The 19,978-nt window shown below is 38.9% G+C and overlaps 1 protein-coding gene across 1 annotated transcript in view; it reads right to left on the reverse strand.

The window, feature by feature from the left end:
- pde10a (phosphodiesterase 10A) overlaps positions 1-19,978 on the reverse strand; it is a 94,265-nt gene that overhangs the window by 23,298 nt on the left and 50,989 nt on the right.

Here is a 19,978-nt window from a genome sequence, read left to right on the forward strand (position 1 = left end):
ATCCATCCATCCATCCATCCATCCATCCATCCATCCATGCATCCATCCATCCATCCATCCATCCATCCATCCATCCATCCATCCATCCATCCATCCATCCATCCATCCATCCATCATTTTCTGCTTGTTCTGAAGTCGGGTCATGGGAGCAGCAGCTTGAGCAGGGAGGTCCAGACATCTCTTTCCACAGCCACCTCTTCCAGCTCCTCTGGGAGGATTCCAAGCTGTTCCCAGGTCAAGTGAGAAACATAGTCTCTCCAATGTGTCCTGGGTCTTCCCCGGGGTCTCCTCCCAGCCGGACATGCTCGAAGCACCTCCCTAGGGAGGCGCCCAGGGAGCATCCTTACCAGATGCCCAAACCACCTCAACTGACTCCTCTCTATGAGGAGGAGCAGCGGTTCTACTCAGAGTTTCTCCTGTATAACTGAACGTTTCACCCTATCTCAAAGGGAGAGTCCAGCTACCCTGCAGAGGAAACTCATTTAAATCGCCTGTATCCGCGATCTCATTCTTTTGGTCACCAGCCAGAGTTTGTGGCAGTAGGTGAGGGTAAGAACGGAGACCGACCGGTAAACAGAGAGCTTCACCTTTCAGCTCAACTCCCTCTTCACCGCAATGGACCGGTACAGAGTCCGCAATACTACAGACGCTGCACCAATCTGTCTGTCAATCTCACGCTCCATTCTTCCCTCACTCGTGAACAAAACCCCGAGATACTTGAACTCCTCCACTTGAGGCAGAACCACACCCTTCACCCAAAGAGAGCAATCCACCCTTTCCCGGTTGAGGACCATGGCCTCAAATTTAGAGGTGCTGATTCTCATCCCAGCTGCAAACCGGTCCAGTGAAAGCTGAAGGTCACGGCACAGTGATGCCAACAGGACCACATCATCTGTAAAGAGCAGAGATGGAATCTTGAGGCCACCGAACCGGACTCCCTCCGCCCCCTGGCTGCACCGAGAAATTCTGTCCATAAACGTTATGAACCGGTGACAACAGGCAGAGTGAAACTCCCATTAAAAAATTATCAAACTGTTAAATTTGAGCTCATACAAATAAGAAAAATAAACAAACAAAATAAGAAAAATTCTCAACCACAAAATATATTTTTCCTAATCAACAACAATAAAACAACAACAAAACATGAGAAGAAATGCGATGCATTGCTGAAAACATTTTAAAATGGTGTCGTCTCTTAAAGTTTACCACATAGAACATCGGTTGGCAGCCACTCGCTGCTGTTGTGGGGGTCTTACTAGAAAATGATAAAAAGCACGGGCATCACATGCCGCCTGTGTGTTTTGCCCTTTAGTCATGCACTCCACAAATCTGGCCTTCATGAAGAGTGGCAAGAAGAACGCCATTGTTGAATGAAAGACTGAAGAAGTCCTGTTCGCATTTTGACACAAGCCAAACAAACACGTGGAAGAAGCTGCTCAGATCAGACCAAACCTGAACTTTTTGGACTGCACACGCCATCCCCACTGTAAAACATAGTGGTGGCAGCATCACGCTTTGGAAATGCTTTTCTTCAACAAAGCCAAGGAAGTTGGTCAAAATTGATGAGAAGATGGATGGAGATAAATGTGGGGCAACCCTGGACCTGTTAAGTGTCTGCAACAGACTGGGGCGGAGATTCATCTTCCAGCGGGACAATGACCCAAAAATCTCACCAGAGCTACAATAGAATGGTTCAAATCAAAACATATTCATGTGCCAGAATGGTCCAGACCTCGTTTTCCTTCAACTTCACAATTACGCACTACTTTCTAAAACACAAAATCCCATTAAATTTGGTGAAGTTTGTGGTTGTAACGTGACAAAGAGGAAAGTTTGCACACAGAAAATATCAAGGGGCGTGAATACTTCGTCGTAGCCTCGTATTTCACTCAAAATATACGCTTTTTAAGCTTGACAGTACAAAACAGTGTGGTCATAAATGCAAATTACTTGAGTGGTTTGCAGTTTTGTAGGAAAAACCAGCTTCAGCCAGTCCTGATAGTCTCTGGACTTGGAGCCTGGGAGTTCTGCTCTGGGTGAAAATGAAAGCCATTTCACGGCTCAAGTGGCTCCTCGTCACACGTGGGGTCAACAAAACTCCGGTGCAGCGACTCCTCCGCCCTTCTTTGTGACTTTTATATGGTGTAGAGTGCACAAACTGAGGTAGATCTTATGTCATTTTTTATTTTATTTTATTTACAAATATTAAGAGCTGAATCGAGTTGGCGCTCCTCTGCAACAGAACATGTGAGGAGAAAATATCACAGCCAACCGTGCTGTTTGTTGTTTTAAACATTCCTCCAGTAAGCTCCGAGTTTCCTAACTTAGCCATGAGACTTATTTAGAGCGAACCCCCAGCCGGGCGTGACGTCAAACAGAGGACTGAAAGCTGAACTTGGAAAAAAAAAACTTCAAACCCTTTTATAAAAGCGATGCTTTTTAATTTTTTTTTTTTTTTTTTTTTAATAATCTTTTTCTGACTTCTTGAGGTCCAGAGAAACTCTGACACAAAAGTCTTTGAAGGCTGAATATGACCGGATTATTGACTTAAATAAGTGATTGGAGTTTGTTTATGTGGTTAAGCACAATAATATCCAGCACAAACACATCACATTAATGATCCTCACTGATCATTGCTGAATGTTTTAAAAGAAACGTAATCTAATCACATCCTTGCGTGTACTAAAAGTTTTTGCTGATGTGTGTGTGTCCGATAACAAAATATTTCATGAATCACAGAGCAGATTTTAAGGAAGTATATGCTTAATCATTGAACATACCTCTAAAACTGATTAACATTTACAGTCAACCTAAAATAAGATGTCCGCCACAGGCAACTGACCTTAAAAACACAAATATTTATGGGGTGCTGCTAGTAAAAGTACACATTCAAAAATTAACAGCAATATTTTGGTTTATTTAGCCTTTTATAAGAAAAAAAAAGTTGTTGCTTTTTTCCAGTCATATTTTCACCATGTTATTCATACATTTATAAATACCGTAGTTCCAACCTAAATACTTAATTTACAAGCTAAACATTTAGGTTACAGACTAAATACTTAACTTGCAAGTTAAATATTTAGTTAGCAAGCTAAATATTTAGCTCCACATTAAATATTTAGTTTACAAACTAAATGTTTATGTTCAAGCTAAATGTTTAATTCATTACATAAATATTTAACTTGCAAGTTAAATATTTAGTTGGTGAACTAAATATTTAGGTGTAAATTAAATATTTAGTTTCCCAACTAATTATTTATTTTCCCAGCTAAATATTTAATTTACAAACTAAGCATTTAATTTCTAAGCTAAACATTTAATTGCTAAACTAAATATTTAATTTGATCACTAACTATTTAGCTCAGACCTAAATATTGAACTTGCAAGTTAAAAATAAGTAAAATAAATAATTAAATAAAATATTTAGGTTTGAGCTAAATATTTAGTTAGCAAATTAAACATTTAGTTTGGAAATTAAATGCTTAGTTTGGAAAATGAATATTTTGGTCTGAGCTAAATATTTAGTTAGCAAATTAAATATTTACTTCAGGAATCAAATGTTTAGCGTAGAAATTAAATGTTTAGTTTTGAAAATAAATATTTAGCTTGGGAATTAAATATTTAATCTACACCTAAATATTTAGTTTACAAACTAAATATTCAACTTGCAAGATAAATTTATTTTTGTAAATTAAACATTTCACTTGGACATAAACATTTAGTTTGTAAACTAAATATTTAGTGTGGAAGTAAATAATTACCTTGATTACTAAATATTTAACTTGCATTTGTTGTATTGTATGGACTTTGTATAATGCAGTATTGTGTATTATTTGTACAGTCTGATGTACGTATGTCTGGTGTAGCATAGTGTGTTTGTAGTGTAGGATGGTGTAATATTGTGTAGTATGATATGTGTATGGCATAGTATAGTGTGTGTGTGGTGTAGTATAATATGATGTACTGTGCTTTGCATGGTGTAAGATGGTGTGTGTGTGGAGTAGTATGGTGTGGTATGATGTGCATGACGTGGTATAGTGTAATATTAATTCATTCATTCAACTTTTATTTACACAGATTAGTCTCATTGAGTCACGAGGACTCATTTACAAGAGAGACCTGTTTTAGACCAATCACAGAGAAGGTACACACAACAGTAAACAGCCATAAAATGCATATAAAATAAAAAGTTTTAAAAAATAGTGATATAAGACAAAATAAAATCAAGCTACATTATGAAACGAGATTATGAACTATGGTGTAGCATTGCATTGTGTACTATGATTTGTATGTGTACTATGATGTGCATGGTGTAGTATGGTGTAAGTGTTATTAGTATGGTGTATTATCGTGTGCATGTGGTATACAGTAATATGGTGTAGCATTGCGTATTATGGTGTGTATGGTATAGTATTGTGTACTACGGTGTGCATGGTGTAGTATAGTGTATTATAATGTGTATGGTGTAATACGGGGTAATACTGTATAGTCAGCAGAGCATACGATGGTAAATCATAAATGAGCACCATGAAAAAGGGTTGTGCAAATAAACTTTATTTGACCATAAAGACAAAAAAAATCTGCCAAAGCCAAACCAGGAAGTGTAAAACCTACCACTTGTTTGGCTTGTTACTTGTTACTTAGTGCAGATTATGTCAAATGAATGCACGGAGCTTCAGAGTTGGTGGCGTCTGATAGCAAGAGCAACATGTGAGGTTGTCTGGTTAACCTCAAGCAACGAGCTGCAAGTCATCTTTCTTCCTCAACGAGGGCCCCTTGACTGCACCATCTCACCCATCTCCTCACCCTTAAGAGAAACAAAGTTCATGGGTGGGTGGTGGGGGATGGGGTCGGGTCAAGACTGACACTTCAGAACTTAAACTACGCAGACTGAAGCATCAACACTCCACAGGAGGGATACCACAGCAGCAGAAACTATAGAATGTACCAGTTTGAAAGGCAGGAGTACTTTTACTTTTTACCTCTGCCTGTGTGAATTTATCTGTTGGCAAAATACAACGTGAACAAGTGGGAAGATTTGGATGAAACGTTTAGGAAATAATGCCGCATTTCCAACTTAACATTTGGAGTCAGTCTAATTAAAGATGGATGCTACAACCAATTAACCTTAGCAAACACAAAATTCCTCATTCAAACTTACAAATATTAAGCTGGAACGTGGTATAGTAGTAGCTGAGAGTCACTCACACCAAATTTAAGAGGCCTTAGAAAAGACCTTTAAAAAATACTTTTTGAAAACACAAACGTGGCCGTAACGCCGTCAGGTTATTGCTCTCAGTTTTAGTGAGGTAGTAGCTGAGAGTGATCCCTGACATAATGCTCTGGAAACAAACTGTTCTATTTTTAAAACTTTGGCACAAAATTCCAAGCGTAAAATGCATGCGTTTATAAAACAAATCAAAGCTCATGCTCAATAATTCAGGTAAATTACCTGGATTAATGGGCATGAGCTTTGATGTTTGGAACCACTTTGGCCATGGCTGCCTCAGAGGAGTCAACGGGGGAGAGGACGGACTCCAGAACCATCAAACTGGTTGGTCCACTGTGTGAAGGTGCTATGTATATAAGACTGAGTTTGTTGTGGCTCCTCGGACTGATGAAGTCCTTTGGATGAAAGCCGAAACGTTTCAGCACAACAAAACCATCCAGAGGACCTGACTTAACTTTGATGGATTCGTTTAAAAAATGCATTTTTTAAATTAAAGACGTAAACGTTTTTCTTTAAGGGTGTCTATGTTGATTTTGTTACACACAGCAGGTTGTACTTTCACTGAGTACATCGATACCAGTGAAACACAGAACCTTCCTGTACCTCGGAAGCTCTGAGATCCAATACCAAATGCCCTTTAAATCTGATCCATCGTGCAGAACCAGGTATTTGCTTGGACCAGCCCCAGTAGTTTCCTTAAAGAATGCACCCAGGGTCATTTATTCATTTAGCGGATGTCCACCCAGCATGCTGTCTCTGTTTCTTAGAAACATGAACTGGTGTATTTGTTTTGTGTGGTTAAAAGGCAAGCCAAAGCAAATAAAAAAAAATCTACAGGATCAGTTGTTTTAACTGGACCAGGACTAAAGTACACAACAAAAGGCGACTTTAGTGCCGTTTAGCAACAACAGCATCTCTGTTTCATCAGTTATGTGTTATGGGATTAAGACGGGACACCAATCCACGGGTGCACATGTACCTCTGTGTGTTTTACCACCATTTTGATGTACCCAGACTTTTGGAGAGACCAACAGTCTGTTTAAACCATCCCATATTTTCAGGGACCTGTTGTGCTTTTAGTAAACACAGGAGGAAAGCGCTGACATGTTCTTAGAAGATATACTGCCATCACAAGCAGAGATGAACACTAAACACAACAGTTTAGCAACTTAAGGGCCCCACAGAGGCTGAACGGACTTATCCCAGTAAGGTGAACAATCTTCATGCAAATGAAAACTTTTAGCCGTGCTATAAATCCTGGGTAAACTGTAGAACATACAACTTGTTTGGCTTCAGACTTTGCCTTAAGAGACCATTTAAGAGAACATGGAGATCAGCTGAATAAAAAAATCTGATCTGAGTAAGTTTAGACAAAAATCAAGGGTTTATATTTAATACCGTTAGTGCTGATCCACGCACTTGTTTTTCTTTCTTTTCTTTCTGTAAGGTGTTTGGGAATCAAACTACTTCTGCACACTTTGTGCTATTTTAACAATTTAAACGTGTGATTCGATGGAGAACACTGGGCTGTGCCTTACTCTTTCTAACTTTTACACTCTTTGTTTTAACTTTATTTTGGAAAGTTTTTCTTATAGATACACACTGAGATCTGTTCAGTGTGTGAAGAAACAATGTTCTGTGAAATCTACCACAGTGTATTTGCTTTAAATCTGTCTTCTTATGCTCCTTTTACCTTTTAGCAACAGTTACGCAAATTGTAAGTTTTAGCCATGGTTTTGCTACATGTGGCTTTTACGACGGATTAGCTAATTGTAACTTTTAGATATAATTTTGCTACTCTCAATATTTTGCTAAGTGTAACTTTTATCTATGGTTTAGCTTAGCTTAGTTTTATTTTAGCTCATGGTTTTGCTACATTTAGCTTTTAGTAATGTAATGCTAATTGTAGCTTTCAGCTATTGTAGGTTTGAGCAATGAATTTGCTACTATTGTATATGCCCTGATGCATGCTCAATATACTATTGTATATGGTTTTCTATTTGTCATTCGCACCACATGTGGTACATGATGTGGAACAAAACTGTGTACACAGGATCCCAGTTACATCCAACAAAAGTATAAAATGTAAAAGAAAAACAGTAATAACATCTAAGATATGAACTAAGAGAAACGTTAAACTAAAAATACACTACGCACTATTAGTGCAAAAACAATATGCCGAACAGCAGCACGAACATGAGTCTGTGTGAGCAGATGATAACACATGAACACAGCAGCTTGAAACAGATCAGCAGCATGAAACAGATCAGCAGCAACATGATGTGATTCTACACAGTGATTATTCTGGTTAGAGATTCATGAGTCTAACAGTCTCAGGGTAGAAGCTGTTCCTCAGTCTAGTGGTTCTACACTTAATGCTCCTCGACCTCCTTCCTGAGGGGAGCAGAGCAAAAACTGTGTGCTGGGTGAGTGGGGTCCTTCATGATGCAGGTGGCCCTCTTCCTGCATCTGGAGGTGTAGATGTCTGTGATGGTGGGGAGGCTGACTCCAAAAGTCTTCTGTGCAGCCTTCACCACTCTCTGCAGAACTTTTCTTTCTGCAGCTGTGCAGCCTCCATGCCACATGTTGATGCTGGAGCACAGGATGCTCTCCACTGCACACCTGTAGAAGGACGTGAGGACTGAGCTTCCCAGACCAGCTCGTCTCAGCCGCCTGAGGAAGTAGAGTCTCTGATGAGCTTTCTTGATCAGGCTGGTTTATGTCTATAGTTTAGCTGCATTCAGCCTTTATCTTCAGTTTTGCCAATTGGTATTAGCTACAGGTTAGCTACCATTACCATTAAGCTACAGTTTGGCTATATTTAGCATTTTGAGACAATTTTATCACATTTACTTATTTAATTTTGATACATGGGTGGCACGGTAGATCAGCTGGTAGAGCTGGAGCCTCTCAGTGAGAAGGCTGCCAGAATGAATCCCGGCCGGGGGTGTATTCTTGGTGGAGTTTGCATGTTATCTCTGTGCATGCGTGGGTTTTCTCCGGGTACTCCATTTTCCTCCCACCCACCAAAAACATGCATGTTAGACTGGTTGGTAACTCTAAATTGTCTCTAGGTGTGAGTGAGAGAGTGAATGGTTGTTGGTCTCGTTTGTCTCTATGTGTCTCTGTGATGGACTGGAGACTGTCCAGGGTCTCCCCCGCCTCTCGCCCAGTGACTGATGGATATGGGTACCAGTCGACCAGAAAAGGAAGAAGAAGATAAAAGATAATGGATGGATGTTGCAGAAAATGCCATTTCTGGAGCTGAAATCAATTTCTGATGACATTCCCATCTAAAAATCATCATTCAAAAGGATGAAGCGAATGAGTGAAGCGTTTCTCAGTCAGATGAGTTTAACGTGCACAGGACTTGATGGGTGCCGCATCGACGTGCACAGCCTCCCACAGGAGGGTGTGTTGAGCTGCACTGACCCGCTGCAGGACGTTCAGCTGCCAAACTCTTACTGAGGATGTCTGCTTAGTTTTTCTCTTCTTTTATTTCTCATTTTGTGCTGGTGTTTTCAGCTCATCCGTTCATGTGGGGGAAGAGTTTAAAACCAAGACTTTAAAATATGTCTTAAATTATTTAAATGGTAAAAAATATGGAGATATAGTTACATTGCAACCAGATTATTATTTTTTTCTTCTATTTTTACTTTTTTGGTAGAGATTGCAAATTATTTGACATTATTCTAACAAGTGGCCTTAAACAAAATTTAAAAATGTTTTTTTTCATTCATTCATTCATTCATTCATTCATTCATTCATTCATTCATTCATTCATTCATTCATTCATTCACCCTTTATTTATACAGGTTCCATTGAGCCTCGGGGACTCATTTACAAGAGAGACCTGATTTTTGTTTTTTTTATCAAAGAGTGATGACAACAGTAGACAACAATAGACAATCATAAAAGACTAATACAAATTGTTTTTTTTTTTTACATTTCAAAATAAAAGGACAATCAAAAGGGAAAGTAGCGAAAAAACAGCTAGAAATAAAATACTTAGCAGAAATATTCATGCATGTCATAACATTAATCAATGCCAAAGAAAGGTGCCAAAAGAAGAAATATTTGATGAACAACACGCATGTAAAGCTTAAAGTTTTTCACGTCTCTATCGAGGAAAAGTATTTTCTTTAAAACAGATTAAAAAACAACAAATATTTGTTTGACATATTTTGTGGCAGAACCAAATAGATTTGAGTTTTTTTTTTTTTTAAAAAAAGCAAACTAAACTGTTGATGAAAGCAGCAAAAATAAACTAAGACATATCTTTTGAAACTTAAAGTGCATTTGGATGTTAAAACCTTCGGCTGCAGCTGCACAGTTCAAACGATCCTCGCACATGTTCAGAATGAATTTGAGCAAAGACAAGTTTTCAGCTGCCTCCTGGCAGAAAGCCCTACAGGTGAGTCAGGCCTCTCATCAGTCGCACAGATACGAGCTCCGGCTGCACAAAACCCGCTTTGTTTGTCTGAGGGCAGCCTCTGAACACGACTACAAACCCAGAATCAGCTGCTGAACAACTCCACCCAGCTCCTCAGTCTGAGGTTGGAGCAAACGGCCCTGTGACTCTGAGACTCCCACAATGATGCCCTTTATTACCCAGGCGGCCGGCTGACGAGTCACCGTTTAATCAAAACAATGGAAGGATTAACTGAATCCAAGTTTTGATGAGCAAATTTAAAACAAAATAAGAAAGAAATAGTTTTTTATTTAAACGCTCTGTTATTATAAAGTGATTATTAATGAAGGCTGCTGTTAGTTTGTCTTAACAACCCTTAATGTTTCGGAGTCGACCAAATTCTGGACGGCCTCCTTGATTTATTAAACCAACACAAAAGTGGCTCCACTTCAAGCTCTGACAGATGTTGTGAGTTTCCAGTGTTGCTTGAGATTCACACAAAAACGTCACTTTACAAAATTATAACAAACGGCCACAACTCTGCCCATTTTCAACGTTTTTGTCTAAAACTCGGGTGTGAAAGGCGGTGGTGAGTGTTCAAATCTGGATTCTGGGAGGAAAGACTTCGCTTATCTTTACACTTTGAAATCAGAAACAAATTTATTGACCAAGTTAGTGTGCACAACGAAGAATCTGACTTGGGTTTCAAGCGCTCACAGCGTACAGATATCAACTATAATTAGGCCTGGCACGATAACAAATTTTGCTGGGCAATTATTTATCTCAGAAATTATTGCGATAAACGATAATATTGTTTGAAATTTGACAATAATTAGTAATTATGTCAAATTTAAGAAGAAATGTTGGCAAATTTTTGAGTGTAGTACTTTTTTTGACCACTGGATGGCCGTATAAGACAGTTTGAACCGAAGGATGGATAGTGAGGGAGCGAGCAGCGTGTCTCTTTAAAAAAATGAGAGGGAGGCCCCTTGACGTGACATGGGCTGTCTTTCCTTCCTGTTTTTCAGTTCTCAAAATGGCAGACACTCGGTGTGGTTTGAGCTCTTTAGCATAGCATTTGTCACATAAAGCTTTTTATTTAAAAAAATCATTAAATAAGTTCTCAGCTTCTTTTTGCAGAGAAAAACAACATTTTAGATGAATGAAAGGGTTTTAATTGTGAATTTTTGAGCTTTGACAAGACGGACGTTTTTCCTGAGGTTGGCCTGTTAGCTTAGCTCGTAGCTTAGCTTCTCAGCTTAGCTGCTTTTAACCGTCCAAAAACACGATTTTGGACGGTTAAAACAGATTTTAAAGAGAAAAGAGAAAGGAGGTGAAGAACACCAGAGTTGAGCCTTTTGTCATTCAGTGTCTTCAGTAGAAAGAGAGAAACACAAAGAAACGATAAAGCCGATAAATCAAAATGAGGTTGATCATTTTCATTTATCATGACATTAATTGATTTATTGTTTGTCGCGGCAGGCCCAAGTATAAATATATATATATAAGATAAAGGACGAGTACGTACATGTATGAGCATGTACGGATATTTTTTCTTCCTACAGTTTATTTGAGGAAAAAATTATAAACTGTAGACTTTAGATACTTGTGTGAGCTGAAAGGTAAAGCTGACAAACAGACACACCTGTTGTATCAGCACTGTTTCTGTGTGTTTAACTGTATGTGTGTGAGCTCTGTGGAGGCCATAGATGAGTACCGAGGGGGTTCTGGATTAACGCAGCAGACGGTTTGGGATTAATTAATTATCCCAAGATGCAGCCTACAAACACACCTGGTCAGGTGAGGTGTGATGGTCGAACGACGGCAGCAAAACTCCAGGAAAGTGTGTTCAGAACGATTTGTTCTGTAGCGATTATTTAGTTACTATGTTCTGTAAAATACAATTTAGCTGTAGTAAAGGTAACTAGAGAAATTGCATTTCTTGCAAAAATGCATTGTGAATGCTTATTGCAGAAAAACTTGCTGAGAAACAGCTGAAATTAGCACAAAAAACATGCTGAAATGTAGCTGAAAATGTAGAACATGCGTAAATCAGCAGGAGAAAGCAGAAAGAACATAAAAGTTGAAATGAGTGCAAAAAAATGTGGCATTAGCTGAAAAAGCTAATATTAGCAAAAAACACCTAAATAGTGGCTGAAATAGCAGAAATAAACTGAAAGGTGCATAACAAGTTGAAATTAGCAGAAATTATTTAATTAGGCTGAAAGTAGCAGAAATTACCATAAAAAACATGAATTTATCTGAAAACAGCTGAAATTAGCTAAAATATGCTAAAAAAATAAAAGCTAGCTGAAAATGTAGAACAAGCTTAAATTAGCAGAAGAAAGCTGAAAGAACATGTTTTCCCCAATTAAGCCTTAAAGAAGCAGAAATTAACACAAAAATGGAAATTACCTGCAAAAACTGAAATTAGCATAAAACCAGCTGAAAATTAGCTAAAATTGCAGAAAGAAGCTGAAATTGCCATAAGGAAGTGGATAGAGCACATTTTTGCTGAATTAGGCTGAAAAAAGTTTAAATGAGTGCTACAAAAACTGGAATTAGCTGAAAAGGCTAAAATTAGCACCCCCACCCCACCCCCCACCCACCAAATAGTAGCTGAAATCGCAGGAAAAAGAAACTTGCATAAATAAGCTGAAAGGAGCATAACAAGCTAAAATTAGCAGAAAGAAGTAGAAGAAGCACAAAACTGTTGTAGTAAGCAGAAATAATCTGAAAGGAGCACAAAACAGCTGAAAACAGCTGAAATTAGCTGAAAGTATCTGAAAGAATGTTTAAATTTGCACAAAGAAGCTGAAAGAAGCTGAACCAGAACAAAATGTGAAAGGAGCAGTAAAAGGTTGTAAACAGATCTAAAGATATGAAGGATGTAAAATGAGCTCAGTTCATTTTCTATGAGAAAAAAAAGGGGCAGAAAAAGCTAAATATTTTACAAAGCTAAAGTTGCACCAATACCAAAAGTCATAGTAGGATTGTCCTGAAAGAGCTGAACGTTTTGATTTATGATTTGTTGAAATAGCACAAAAATTGTGGAACGGGAAAGATGCCGAAAAATGTATAGAAGAAAACTGGATCACAATAGTGTGAATGCTTCATAAACATTCACACAAAAATAGTCCCCATGAATTAAAAAGTACAATCTGAAGGCAAACACATAAAGAGTAACACATCTGAGGTATAATTTGCATATCAAATGAAGCTTTATTTTTAATATGAGGACAATCAGTTCAATAAAAATTAATCAAATGTTTTCTAGAATCACCGACTGTAACGCGACCTTTGCCGGCACACACACACTTTTACACCACTTGTGTGTGTGTGCACAAATAGATTTATGTAATCTAGTGTTGTCCATCACATGATGATGAGAACAAGAGCGGCTGCAGGGGTTGCTTCCAGGAAGCGGTGCTTATCTCAGTGACGATCACATGATGACAACTCCTGCTCCTGCTGCTGCGCTCATAAAAAATACATCAGATCAATCACTAAACAGCGCAACAACCGATCTATAAATACTTAAATAGATTAAGGGCCCAGCATTTCTTGAAGGAACGCATATTGCCCGCTGCGTTACGAGCCGAAGCTTTAAACAAGAATCATTTTCTGAGAGATGAAGTTTTAGACGTCTTGGTCAAACCTTGTAATATGTTTTGAACAATCCCATGCCGCATTGCAAGATCTCACGAGAGGTGATGGAGCTCAGACTGTAAGTTAGGGATGACTCAGAGCTACTATCACATCCAATTATAGCTACATCCGTTTTTGTGTTACTTACGTTTGACTAGTCGTGGCAGCCGTGTTGAATTTGAAAAAGTTAACCAGTTGTAGATGTGCATTTACAGATTACTCCCTGAAAGTTCCAATAAAATCTGTCCAGAGCCTCACAAGATATTTTGCTAACAGACAGGCAAACAAGCACACTGAGACAAGAGCTTTCAGTGGTGAGTGATCATAATTTATTTGACTTTCGTTTAAGCCTGTTCAGACAGGAAGAGCAAACCATAGCAGACAAATATGAATGTTGAGATTTGACGATGTCAGCCGTCTCCCGAGAAACTCTGTTGTTTCGGCCTGTTTAAGGAAGCAGAAATTAAACTGCGCTTGTTATCTGGGATGGTGCAGACTGAGCAGCATCATCTAACAGAGGAAGAGGAGTTTGAGATACCATGCAGAGTAAGCTGCATCGTTAAAGAGTCCACGATAATTTCCAACATTTTTACACAAAAGTCTTCCATTGTGGACAAAAGCACCTTACCTACACTCAAACCCGCCTTTAAGGAACACCGCTACATTTTTGCCGTGTCATCTGCCACCAGCAGGCAAATCCTCAGCCTGTGGGAAAGAGCTTCAGTCAGCATCAGCTCTGCCTCACTTCACGTTTTGTGTGTTTCTGCAGCAACACACGTGTGACAAAACACACAACGCGTTCTTAGAACCACCCTCCTGTCAGATGCAGTGTGTGCACGTGTTGGAAAAGCTTTCAAAATGATGGTTTTCTGCTCATTTTTTTAAAGCTATTACAAAGTCTGCCTGCGTGAGGCGTTCAGGGGACGTCTGTAAATTCTCAACAAAAACAAACAAACATGCTTTTCACTTTTTTTATTACTGTAGTTTATTGTCATTGTACGAGAGAGCTTTAGGGCCACGCTAAAAAAAATAATAAAAGCCATAAAATTACGAGAATAAAGTCGTAGTATTACTAGAATAAAGTCGGATAAAGTCAATATTATGAGAATCAAGTTGTATAAGATTTTTTACAGCTCTTGCGTTTTTTTTTTTTTTTTTCCACAAGTCGGATCCACAACGCGACCTGTGAATCAGTAGGCGTGTCAACAAATGACCAATCCAAAGCTAAATGAGTCGTAATATTATTCAAACTCCGACACGATAAAGCAGGGTTTACCGCATTTTAACTGTGGTAAAATGAAGAATGTTGATCATCTTGTTAAGTTATACTTTGGTATTTGTTTTACAAATAAGGAGATAATCTGTTAGCACATCAGCATCAGATTATTGTCAGTATCAGGACTTTGAACCTGTTTACAGTTAGGTGGTACGTTCCAGCTCTCTGCAGGTAAGGAGCATGTAGCTTTGGATTGATCATTTGCTGACACGCCTACTGGATTGACTGACAGGGCGCGTCGTGGATCCGACTTGCGGAAAAAATAAACAATAAATAAACGATGAGAGCTGAAAAAAAAAGTCTTGTACGACTTTATTCTCATACTACAAATATATTCTCATAATCTTATGGCTTGTAATTTTTTTTTTTTCTTAGCGTGGTCCTAAAGCTCCGTTGTTGTTACTGTTACTGTTGTCTGTACTTTATATGTTCTGTCTAGAACAGGTCCCTCTTGTAAATTTGTCCCAGTGGCTCAACGAGGCTAGTCTGTATAAATAAAGGTTGAAAAAGAATAAAAAATAAAATCTTATTCATGCTTTTAGATCCTTTCTGAGTTTTGGGGGAAATAAAATATAAAAATAACATTTATCAGCTATGAAAGGAGTTTTATGTTGTCTTACAATACACTTTTTGCATTTTTTTAATAAATAAAAACTTATTTTGAAATACAGTAGTCCCTCGCTACTTCGCGGTTCGACTTTTGCGGACTTGCTCCTTTGTGGTAAGATTGTACACAAAAAAATGAATTTGTACACGGCACATGATTGTCAACTCTAATATTACTCATGTGATTGGGACACGACAGGATACTGTATACAGTAAAAAGTTAACGAAAAAATAATTCGGGCAGGCGCCACCATTTTGTAGCTTTCTCTCAATAAGCCTATACTATATCGCCACTCAAAACGACTACATTTCCCAGAAGCCAACAGTGCCCCACCCAGAAGCCTTCTGCTGAAATGGAGGGAATGTTTTTGATCTGATCCGAAAAAGTTCGGCCCTCATTCATAGCGACTTCGGTGCCCAGCGGATGCAGAGAGCTGCACGGAATCGACCGGGAACCGGACTCATCGGCGAATCTGAGTGCCGCCCGCCAGCTCACAAGGCCTGCGGAGCGGGGAGGCGCCGTCCTGATGTCCGGTTTTCTCCGGAGTCCACCGAGACTTTTTTCATCCTTGGATTTCTCTGGATTATTTGGACTCTTCTCGGGACCATTGTGTGGTTTTGTGCTGGCTCTCCGAAGGTCCGGCTCTCTCCAAAAGCGTCTGGTGCACAACAGCTGCAGAGAGCTGACCAGAACCGGACCAAGGCTGGTGAGAACCCGCATAAAATTTTGCAGCAGCTACTGTGCAGTGCATATATGTATGTTGTTAAAATGATGTCGCTTTAAGAGTTTAGAACATTGCAAAAGTGTGGGAAGGGTTTCTAAAGCCTTAAAATATATATAAATACAAAAATAAATGTAACGTTTCTACTTCGCGGTTTTTCCACATATTGCGGGGGTTCCGGAACGTAAATCCCACTATAAACAGTATGGCCCACAATCAATGCACTACATGATTGAGGATACAAACGCACCTTTACCAGTGATTAGAAAATGAACTTTGTGATCGTTTGATCTTATATTAATTATCGTGCGTCTCCACCTGGTGTTACCTCAGTAAGAGAGATTTATGTGCATGTTACTTATCGTCAAAACTTTTGACCTGCTGAAGATCCAGTTGACAAATAAATCAGTCCAGCTGTAAGAAATGTGTATTCAGGCCTTTGTTTGACCTTTATTAAAATGTTAGTGTTCAGTACAGGAAAACGGACTGACTCAAGGTGACCTTCACTTCTCTCATCAAACACAGCGACCAACAGGCTGATCAGCTGTTTCTGCATCATTCAGAAGATGACAAGAACAATCCCAGCGTTTCCTGCTGCAAAGTATCTGATGAAGCTTTTGACCGTTTTCATCCAGTTAAGGTTTTCTGAACAGTTGCAGCTTTTCTTAGTATCAGTGTAGACAATCTGTGTTGACTGTAAAGAAATGCTTTGTATTAAAAGTTTACGACTCGCTGCAGAGCGCCGTGCCGCACGTTTACATGCCTTATATGAACTAGAAAGAATCAATAGTGATGAACCGGTGACGCTCAGCATCAATCTAAAGATTTTATTTTTTTATTCAACTTTGGTTATTGTCGTTCTGCTCCTACTGTTTATTATCCAACAAAACATTTACACTAAAATTAATCCACCTTCCAATTAGAGCCTTTCAGACAGTCCGAGGTTCATTTCCTCCTTCAGTCGTCCAGTTCAGGTTTTTCTCTTAAATAATGTCGTAGTTTTAATTGTAAATCATAAATGATGAGCCGTGGTGGGACATCTGACTCACAACGGTTTCAAATTTCTGCTTACTCTGTTTCTAGTTTGTTGAACTAACGGGTAAATAAACCCGTGGCTCCAGACGGGGGGAGGTAAACATAAATATTAATGTTTAAATAAAATAATTGGCGCTTTGAAACACATTCAGCCGTCCTGTTGAGGAGGAAAAAGAAAATGGACGTGAACAAAACTGAATTTATACTTGTTGCTGTCATGAAAGTGTATTTTTAACTTAAATCTGCTGCGTTGCTTTTAATTTAATGTTTCAAAGACAATTTATTGAGCTCCAACTTAAAATTACATCATTTAGAACAAAGTTTTGAACAAATCAAAAACTTCAGCAAATGATGAGATGTTTTGAATTTGGATTTTTAAATTACCGTAATTTCTGTACTACAGAGCGCATCTGAGTATTAGCCGTGCCCACTAAATTAAATAAATAAATAAAACATTTTTGTATTTATATAAAAGCCACTTTTGTTGTAAGCTGCAGGCGTTCACGTTGAAACATGAGATATTTACGCAGAATTAAAAAAAAACTTAATTAAATACATACAGGTAACAAACACAAATACGTACAGTAAATGTTTTCTTTCTGAGCAATGTCTTTAACATGGTTGGTTAAAAAATTAAATAAAATACAGTAGCTATAGAAAAATAATAGATTGCTACCTTCATGCCTCCTGTGCATTAAAACCACTAAAGTCGTCTTCGTCAGAGTCAGAATTGAACAACCTCAGAAAAACGTCACCACGCACGTCCTCCGTCTCTCTTTCGTTGTCGTTCTCACTGTCACTTTCGTCTCGAGGCAAATTGGTGATTTGATTTACGTTTCACACTTATTTCGAGTGGATGCAAATACTCTGTTGTGTACAACGAGGGGGGAAACCCCCACAGAAAGTGGGAGGGGAGGAGAGAACAGGGAAGGCCCCCCCAGTGAACCAATGAAACCAAGTTTCATTGAAACCAGGGCTTCATTTGTAAACCAATTGATGCCGGTGTTACACCATATTTTGTGACCACTGTATATTGTGACCGTAGGGGGTGCTGTTTTTACATCATACTTTGCAATACCTGATAAACACTATCATATTATGTGACTGTCTATATATTTCCATAATAGTCATGATTTTAGTGGGCAGATGTTAATTTTTATTCTTTGGAAAAAGGAGGCTGACTCTCTTCTTCCTCCAAAGAATAAAAAGTAAAATCTGATCACAAATATCATGACTATTATGGAAATATAGACGGTCACAGAATATGATAGCGCTTATCAGATATTGTGACCACACTGTAACTTATAGAAAAACATTAAATACTTGAGCCAAACTGTTTCTGATGACTCTCTACTTACTGTAAGGAATAAAAAGTAGCATCTGACCACTAATATCATGACTATTATGGAAATATAGACAGTCACAGAATATAATAGGGGGGTGTGGTGGCGCAGAGGTTAGAGAGGTGGGCTTGTGATCCGAAGATCGCCGGTTCACGCCCCGGCCCCGACAACATCAAAATTGTGGGTGGGGTAGGTGAAACACCCACACTTGCCCCCATCCTCATTCGCCCCACTCTGGGCCCATGAGCAAGGCCCTTAACCCCCACCATGTGCTCCCTAAACAGGTCTCTCTTGAAAATGAGTTCTCGTGGCTCAATGAGACTAACCTGTATAAATAAAGGCTAAATGAAAAAAAAAAAATGAAAAAAAAAATAATAGCGTTTATCAGATATTGCAAAGTATGGTGTAAAAATGCAACAGCGCCCCCTACGGTCACAATATTTGGTGGACACAGAATATGGTGTAACGCCAGAACACAAATAGCAGGCAGTCTGGCGTGCGTGTTTTTTTTTTTTTTTTGGGGGGGGGGGTGTCCTCCCCTAAAAAATTTTGAATAAAAGAGATGTTGTCTCCTGTATTTTGGTGTATTTTAACAGGTTGTTAAACATCTGTAAACATTTGATTACACTGATTAAAAACAGGTCTTTGTTGTAAATGAGTCCTCGAGGCTCAATGAGACTAACCTGTATAAATAAAGGTTGAATTGAAATTACTATTGTAGAGAGCAGTGAATAGAGCAGCTCCGATTCTGTCAAGCGTCCCAACCCCCACTAATGCCCCCCCACCCCCCCACCCACACACAAACTTCAACGTCCGACCTGAACTCTTCTCAACTTGTTTGTGCTGCTTTGATTTCTGAGACACAGCTGAAGGTGGATGAAGACACTTCATCCCTGCGGGACATGCGGTCCGTGTCTCTGCTGGCAGGAGCGTGTGCGCGAGCTGGCGCGCCTGCTGCAGCAGTAACATCCACACCACAGACACGAACAACGTCTCCTGTCGCTGTATTTCAAAATAAAAATGTGCAATGACTTTGGACTTTTATGGGCGGAGATATGAGCTGCCGGATCCGAACAAACAGTTGCTGGAACGCACACGGTGAAACTGATGGCGTTCCCAGATCTGTTCCGACAGGATCCGGCTCAAATTAACCACTGATGGAAACCAAGTTTCATTGGTCCACTGTGTTCTATTCAGTAAATTAATTGGTCTTTTTTTTTTTTTTACCTTTATTTATACTAGTCTCGCTGAGTCACGAGGACCCACCTCCCCAAGAGAGATGTGTACTGAGCAGCTATGTGAGCACCCGGGTGTGACGAGGCTAAATGTTTTGGTGGCTTTAAGCTTGTTAGCCCGTCAAAAATAAAAATCCATAAATTAGCTGCAGCGTTGTATAAGCCACGGGGTTCAACGCGTGTGAAAAAAGTAGCAGCTTATAGTCCGGACATTACGGTAACTATTTTCTTTTGCACAACTACAACTAATCATAGTAATAGTAAGTTGTTTAAGAAACTATTTTAGACTTTTTTTTTTACCTAATCTTCTAAAGAAAACAAGCTATAAAGTATTAACAGTAACAAGCTTGAAATTAAACATTATCTGTAACGAGGCAATGAGAGATAAGAGCTGGTGGAATGTGAAATTAATGTTTTCATTTTTAAATTAACACGCATAATTGCTAGAATCTATTGTAGTTTTGACGTTTCT

Source organism: Nematolebias whitei, chromosome 1, assembly GCF_014905685.2.
Source record: "Nematolebias whitei isolate Nwh7 chromosome 1, NemWhi1, whole genome shotgun sequence".
NCBI lineage: Eukaryota > Metazoa > Chordata > Actinopteri > Cyprinodontiformes > Rivulidae > Nematolebias > Nematolebias whitei.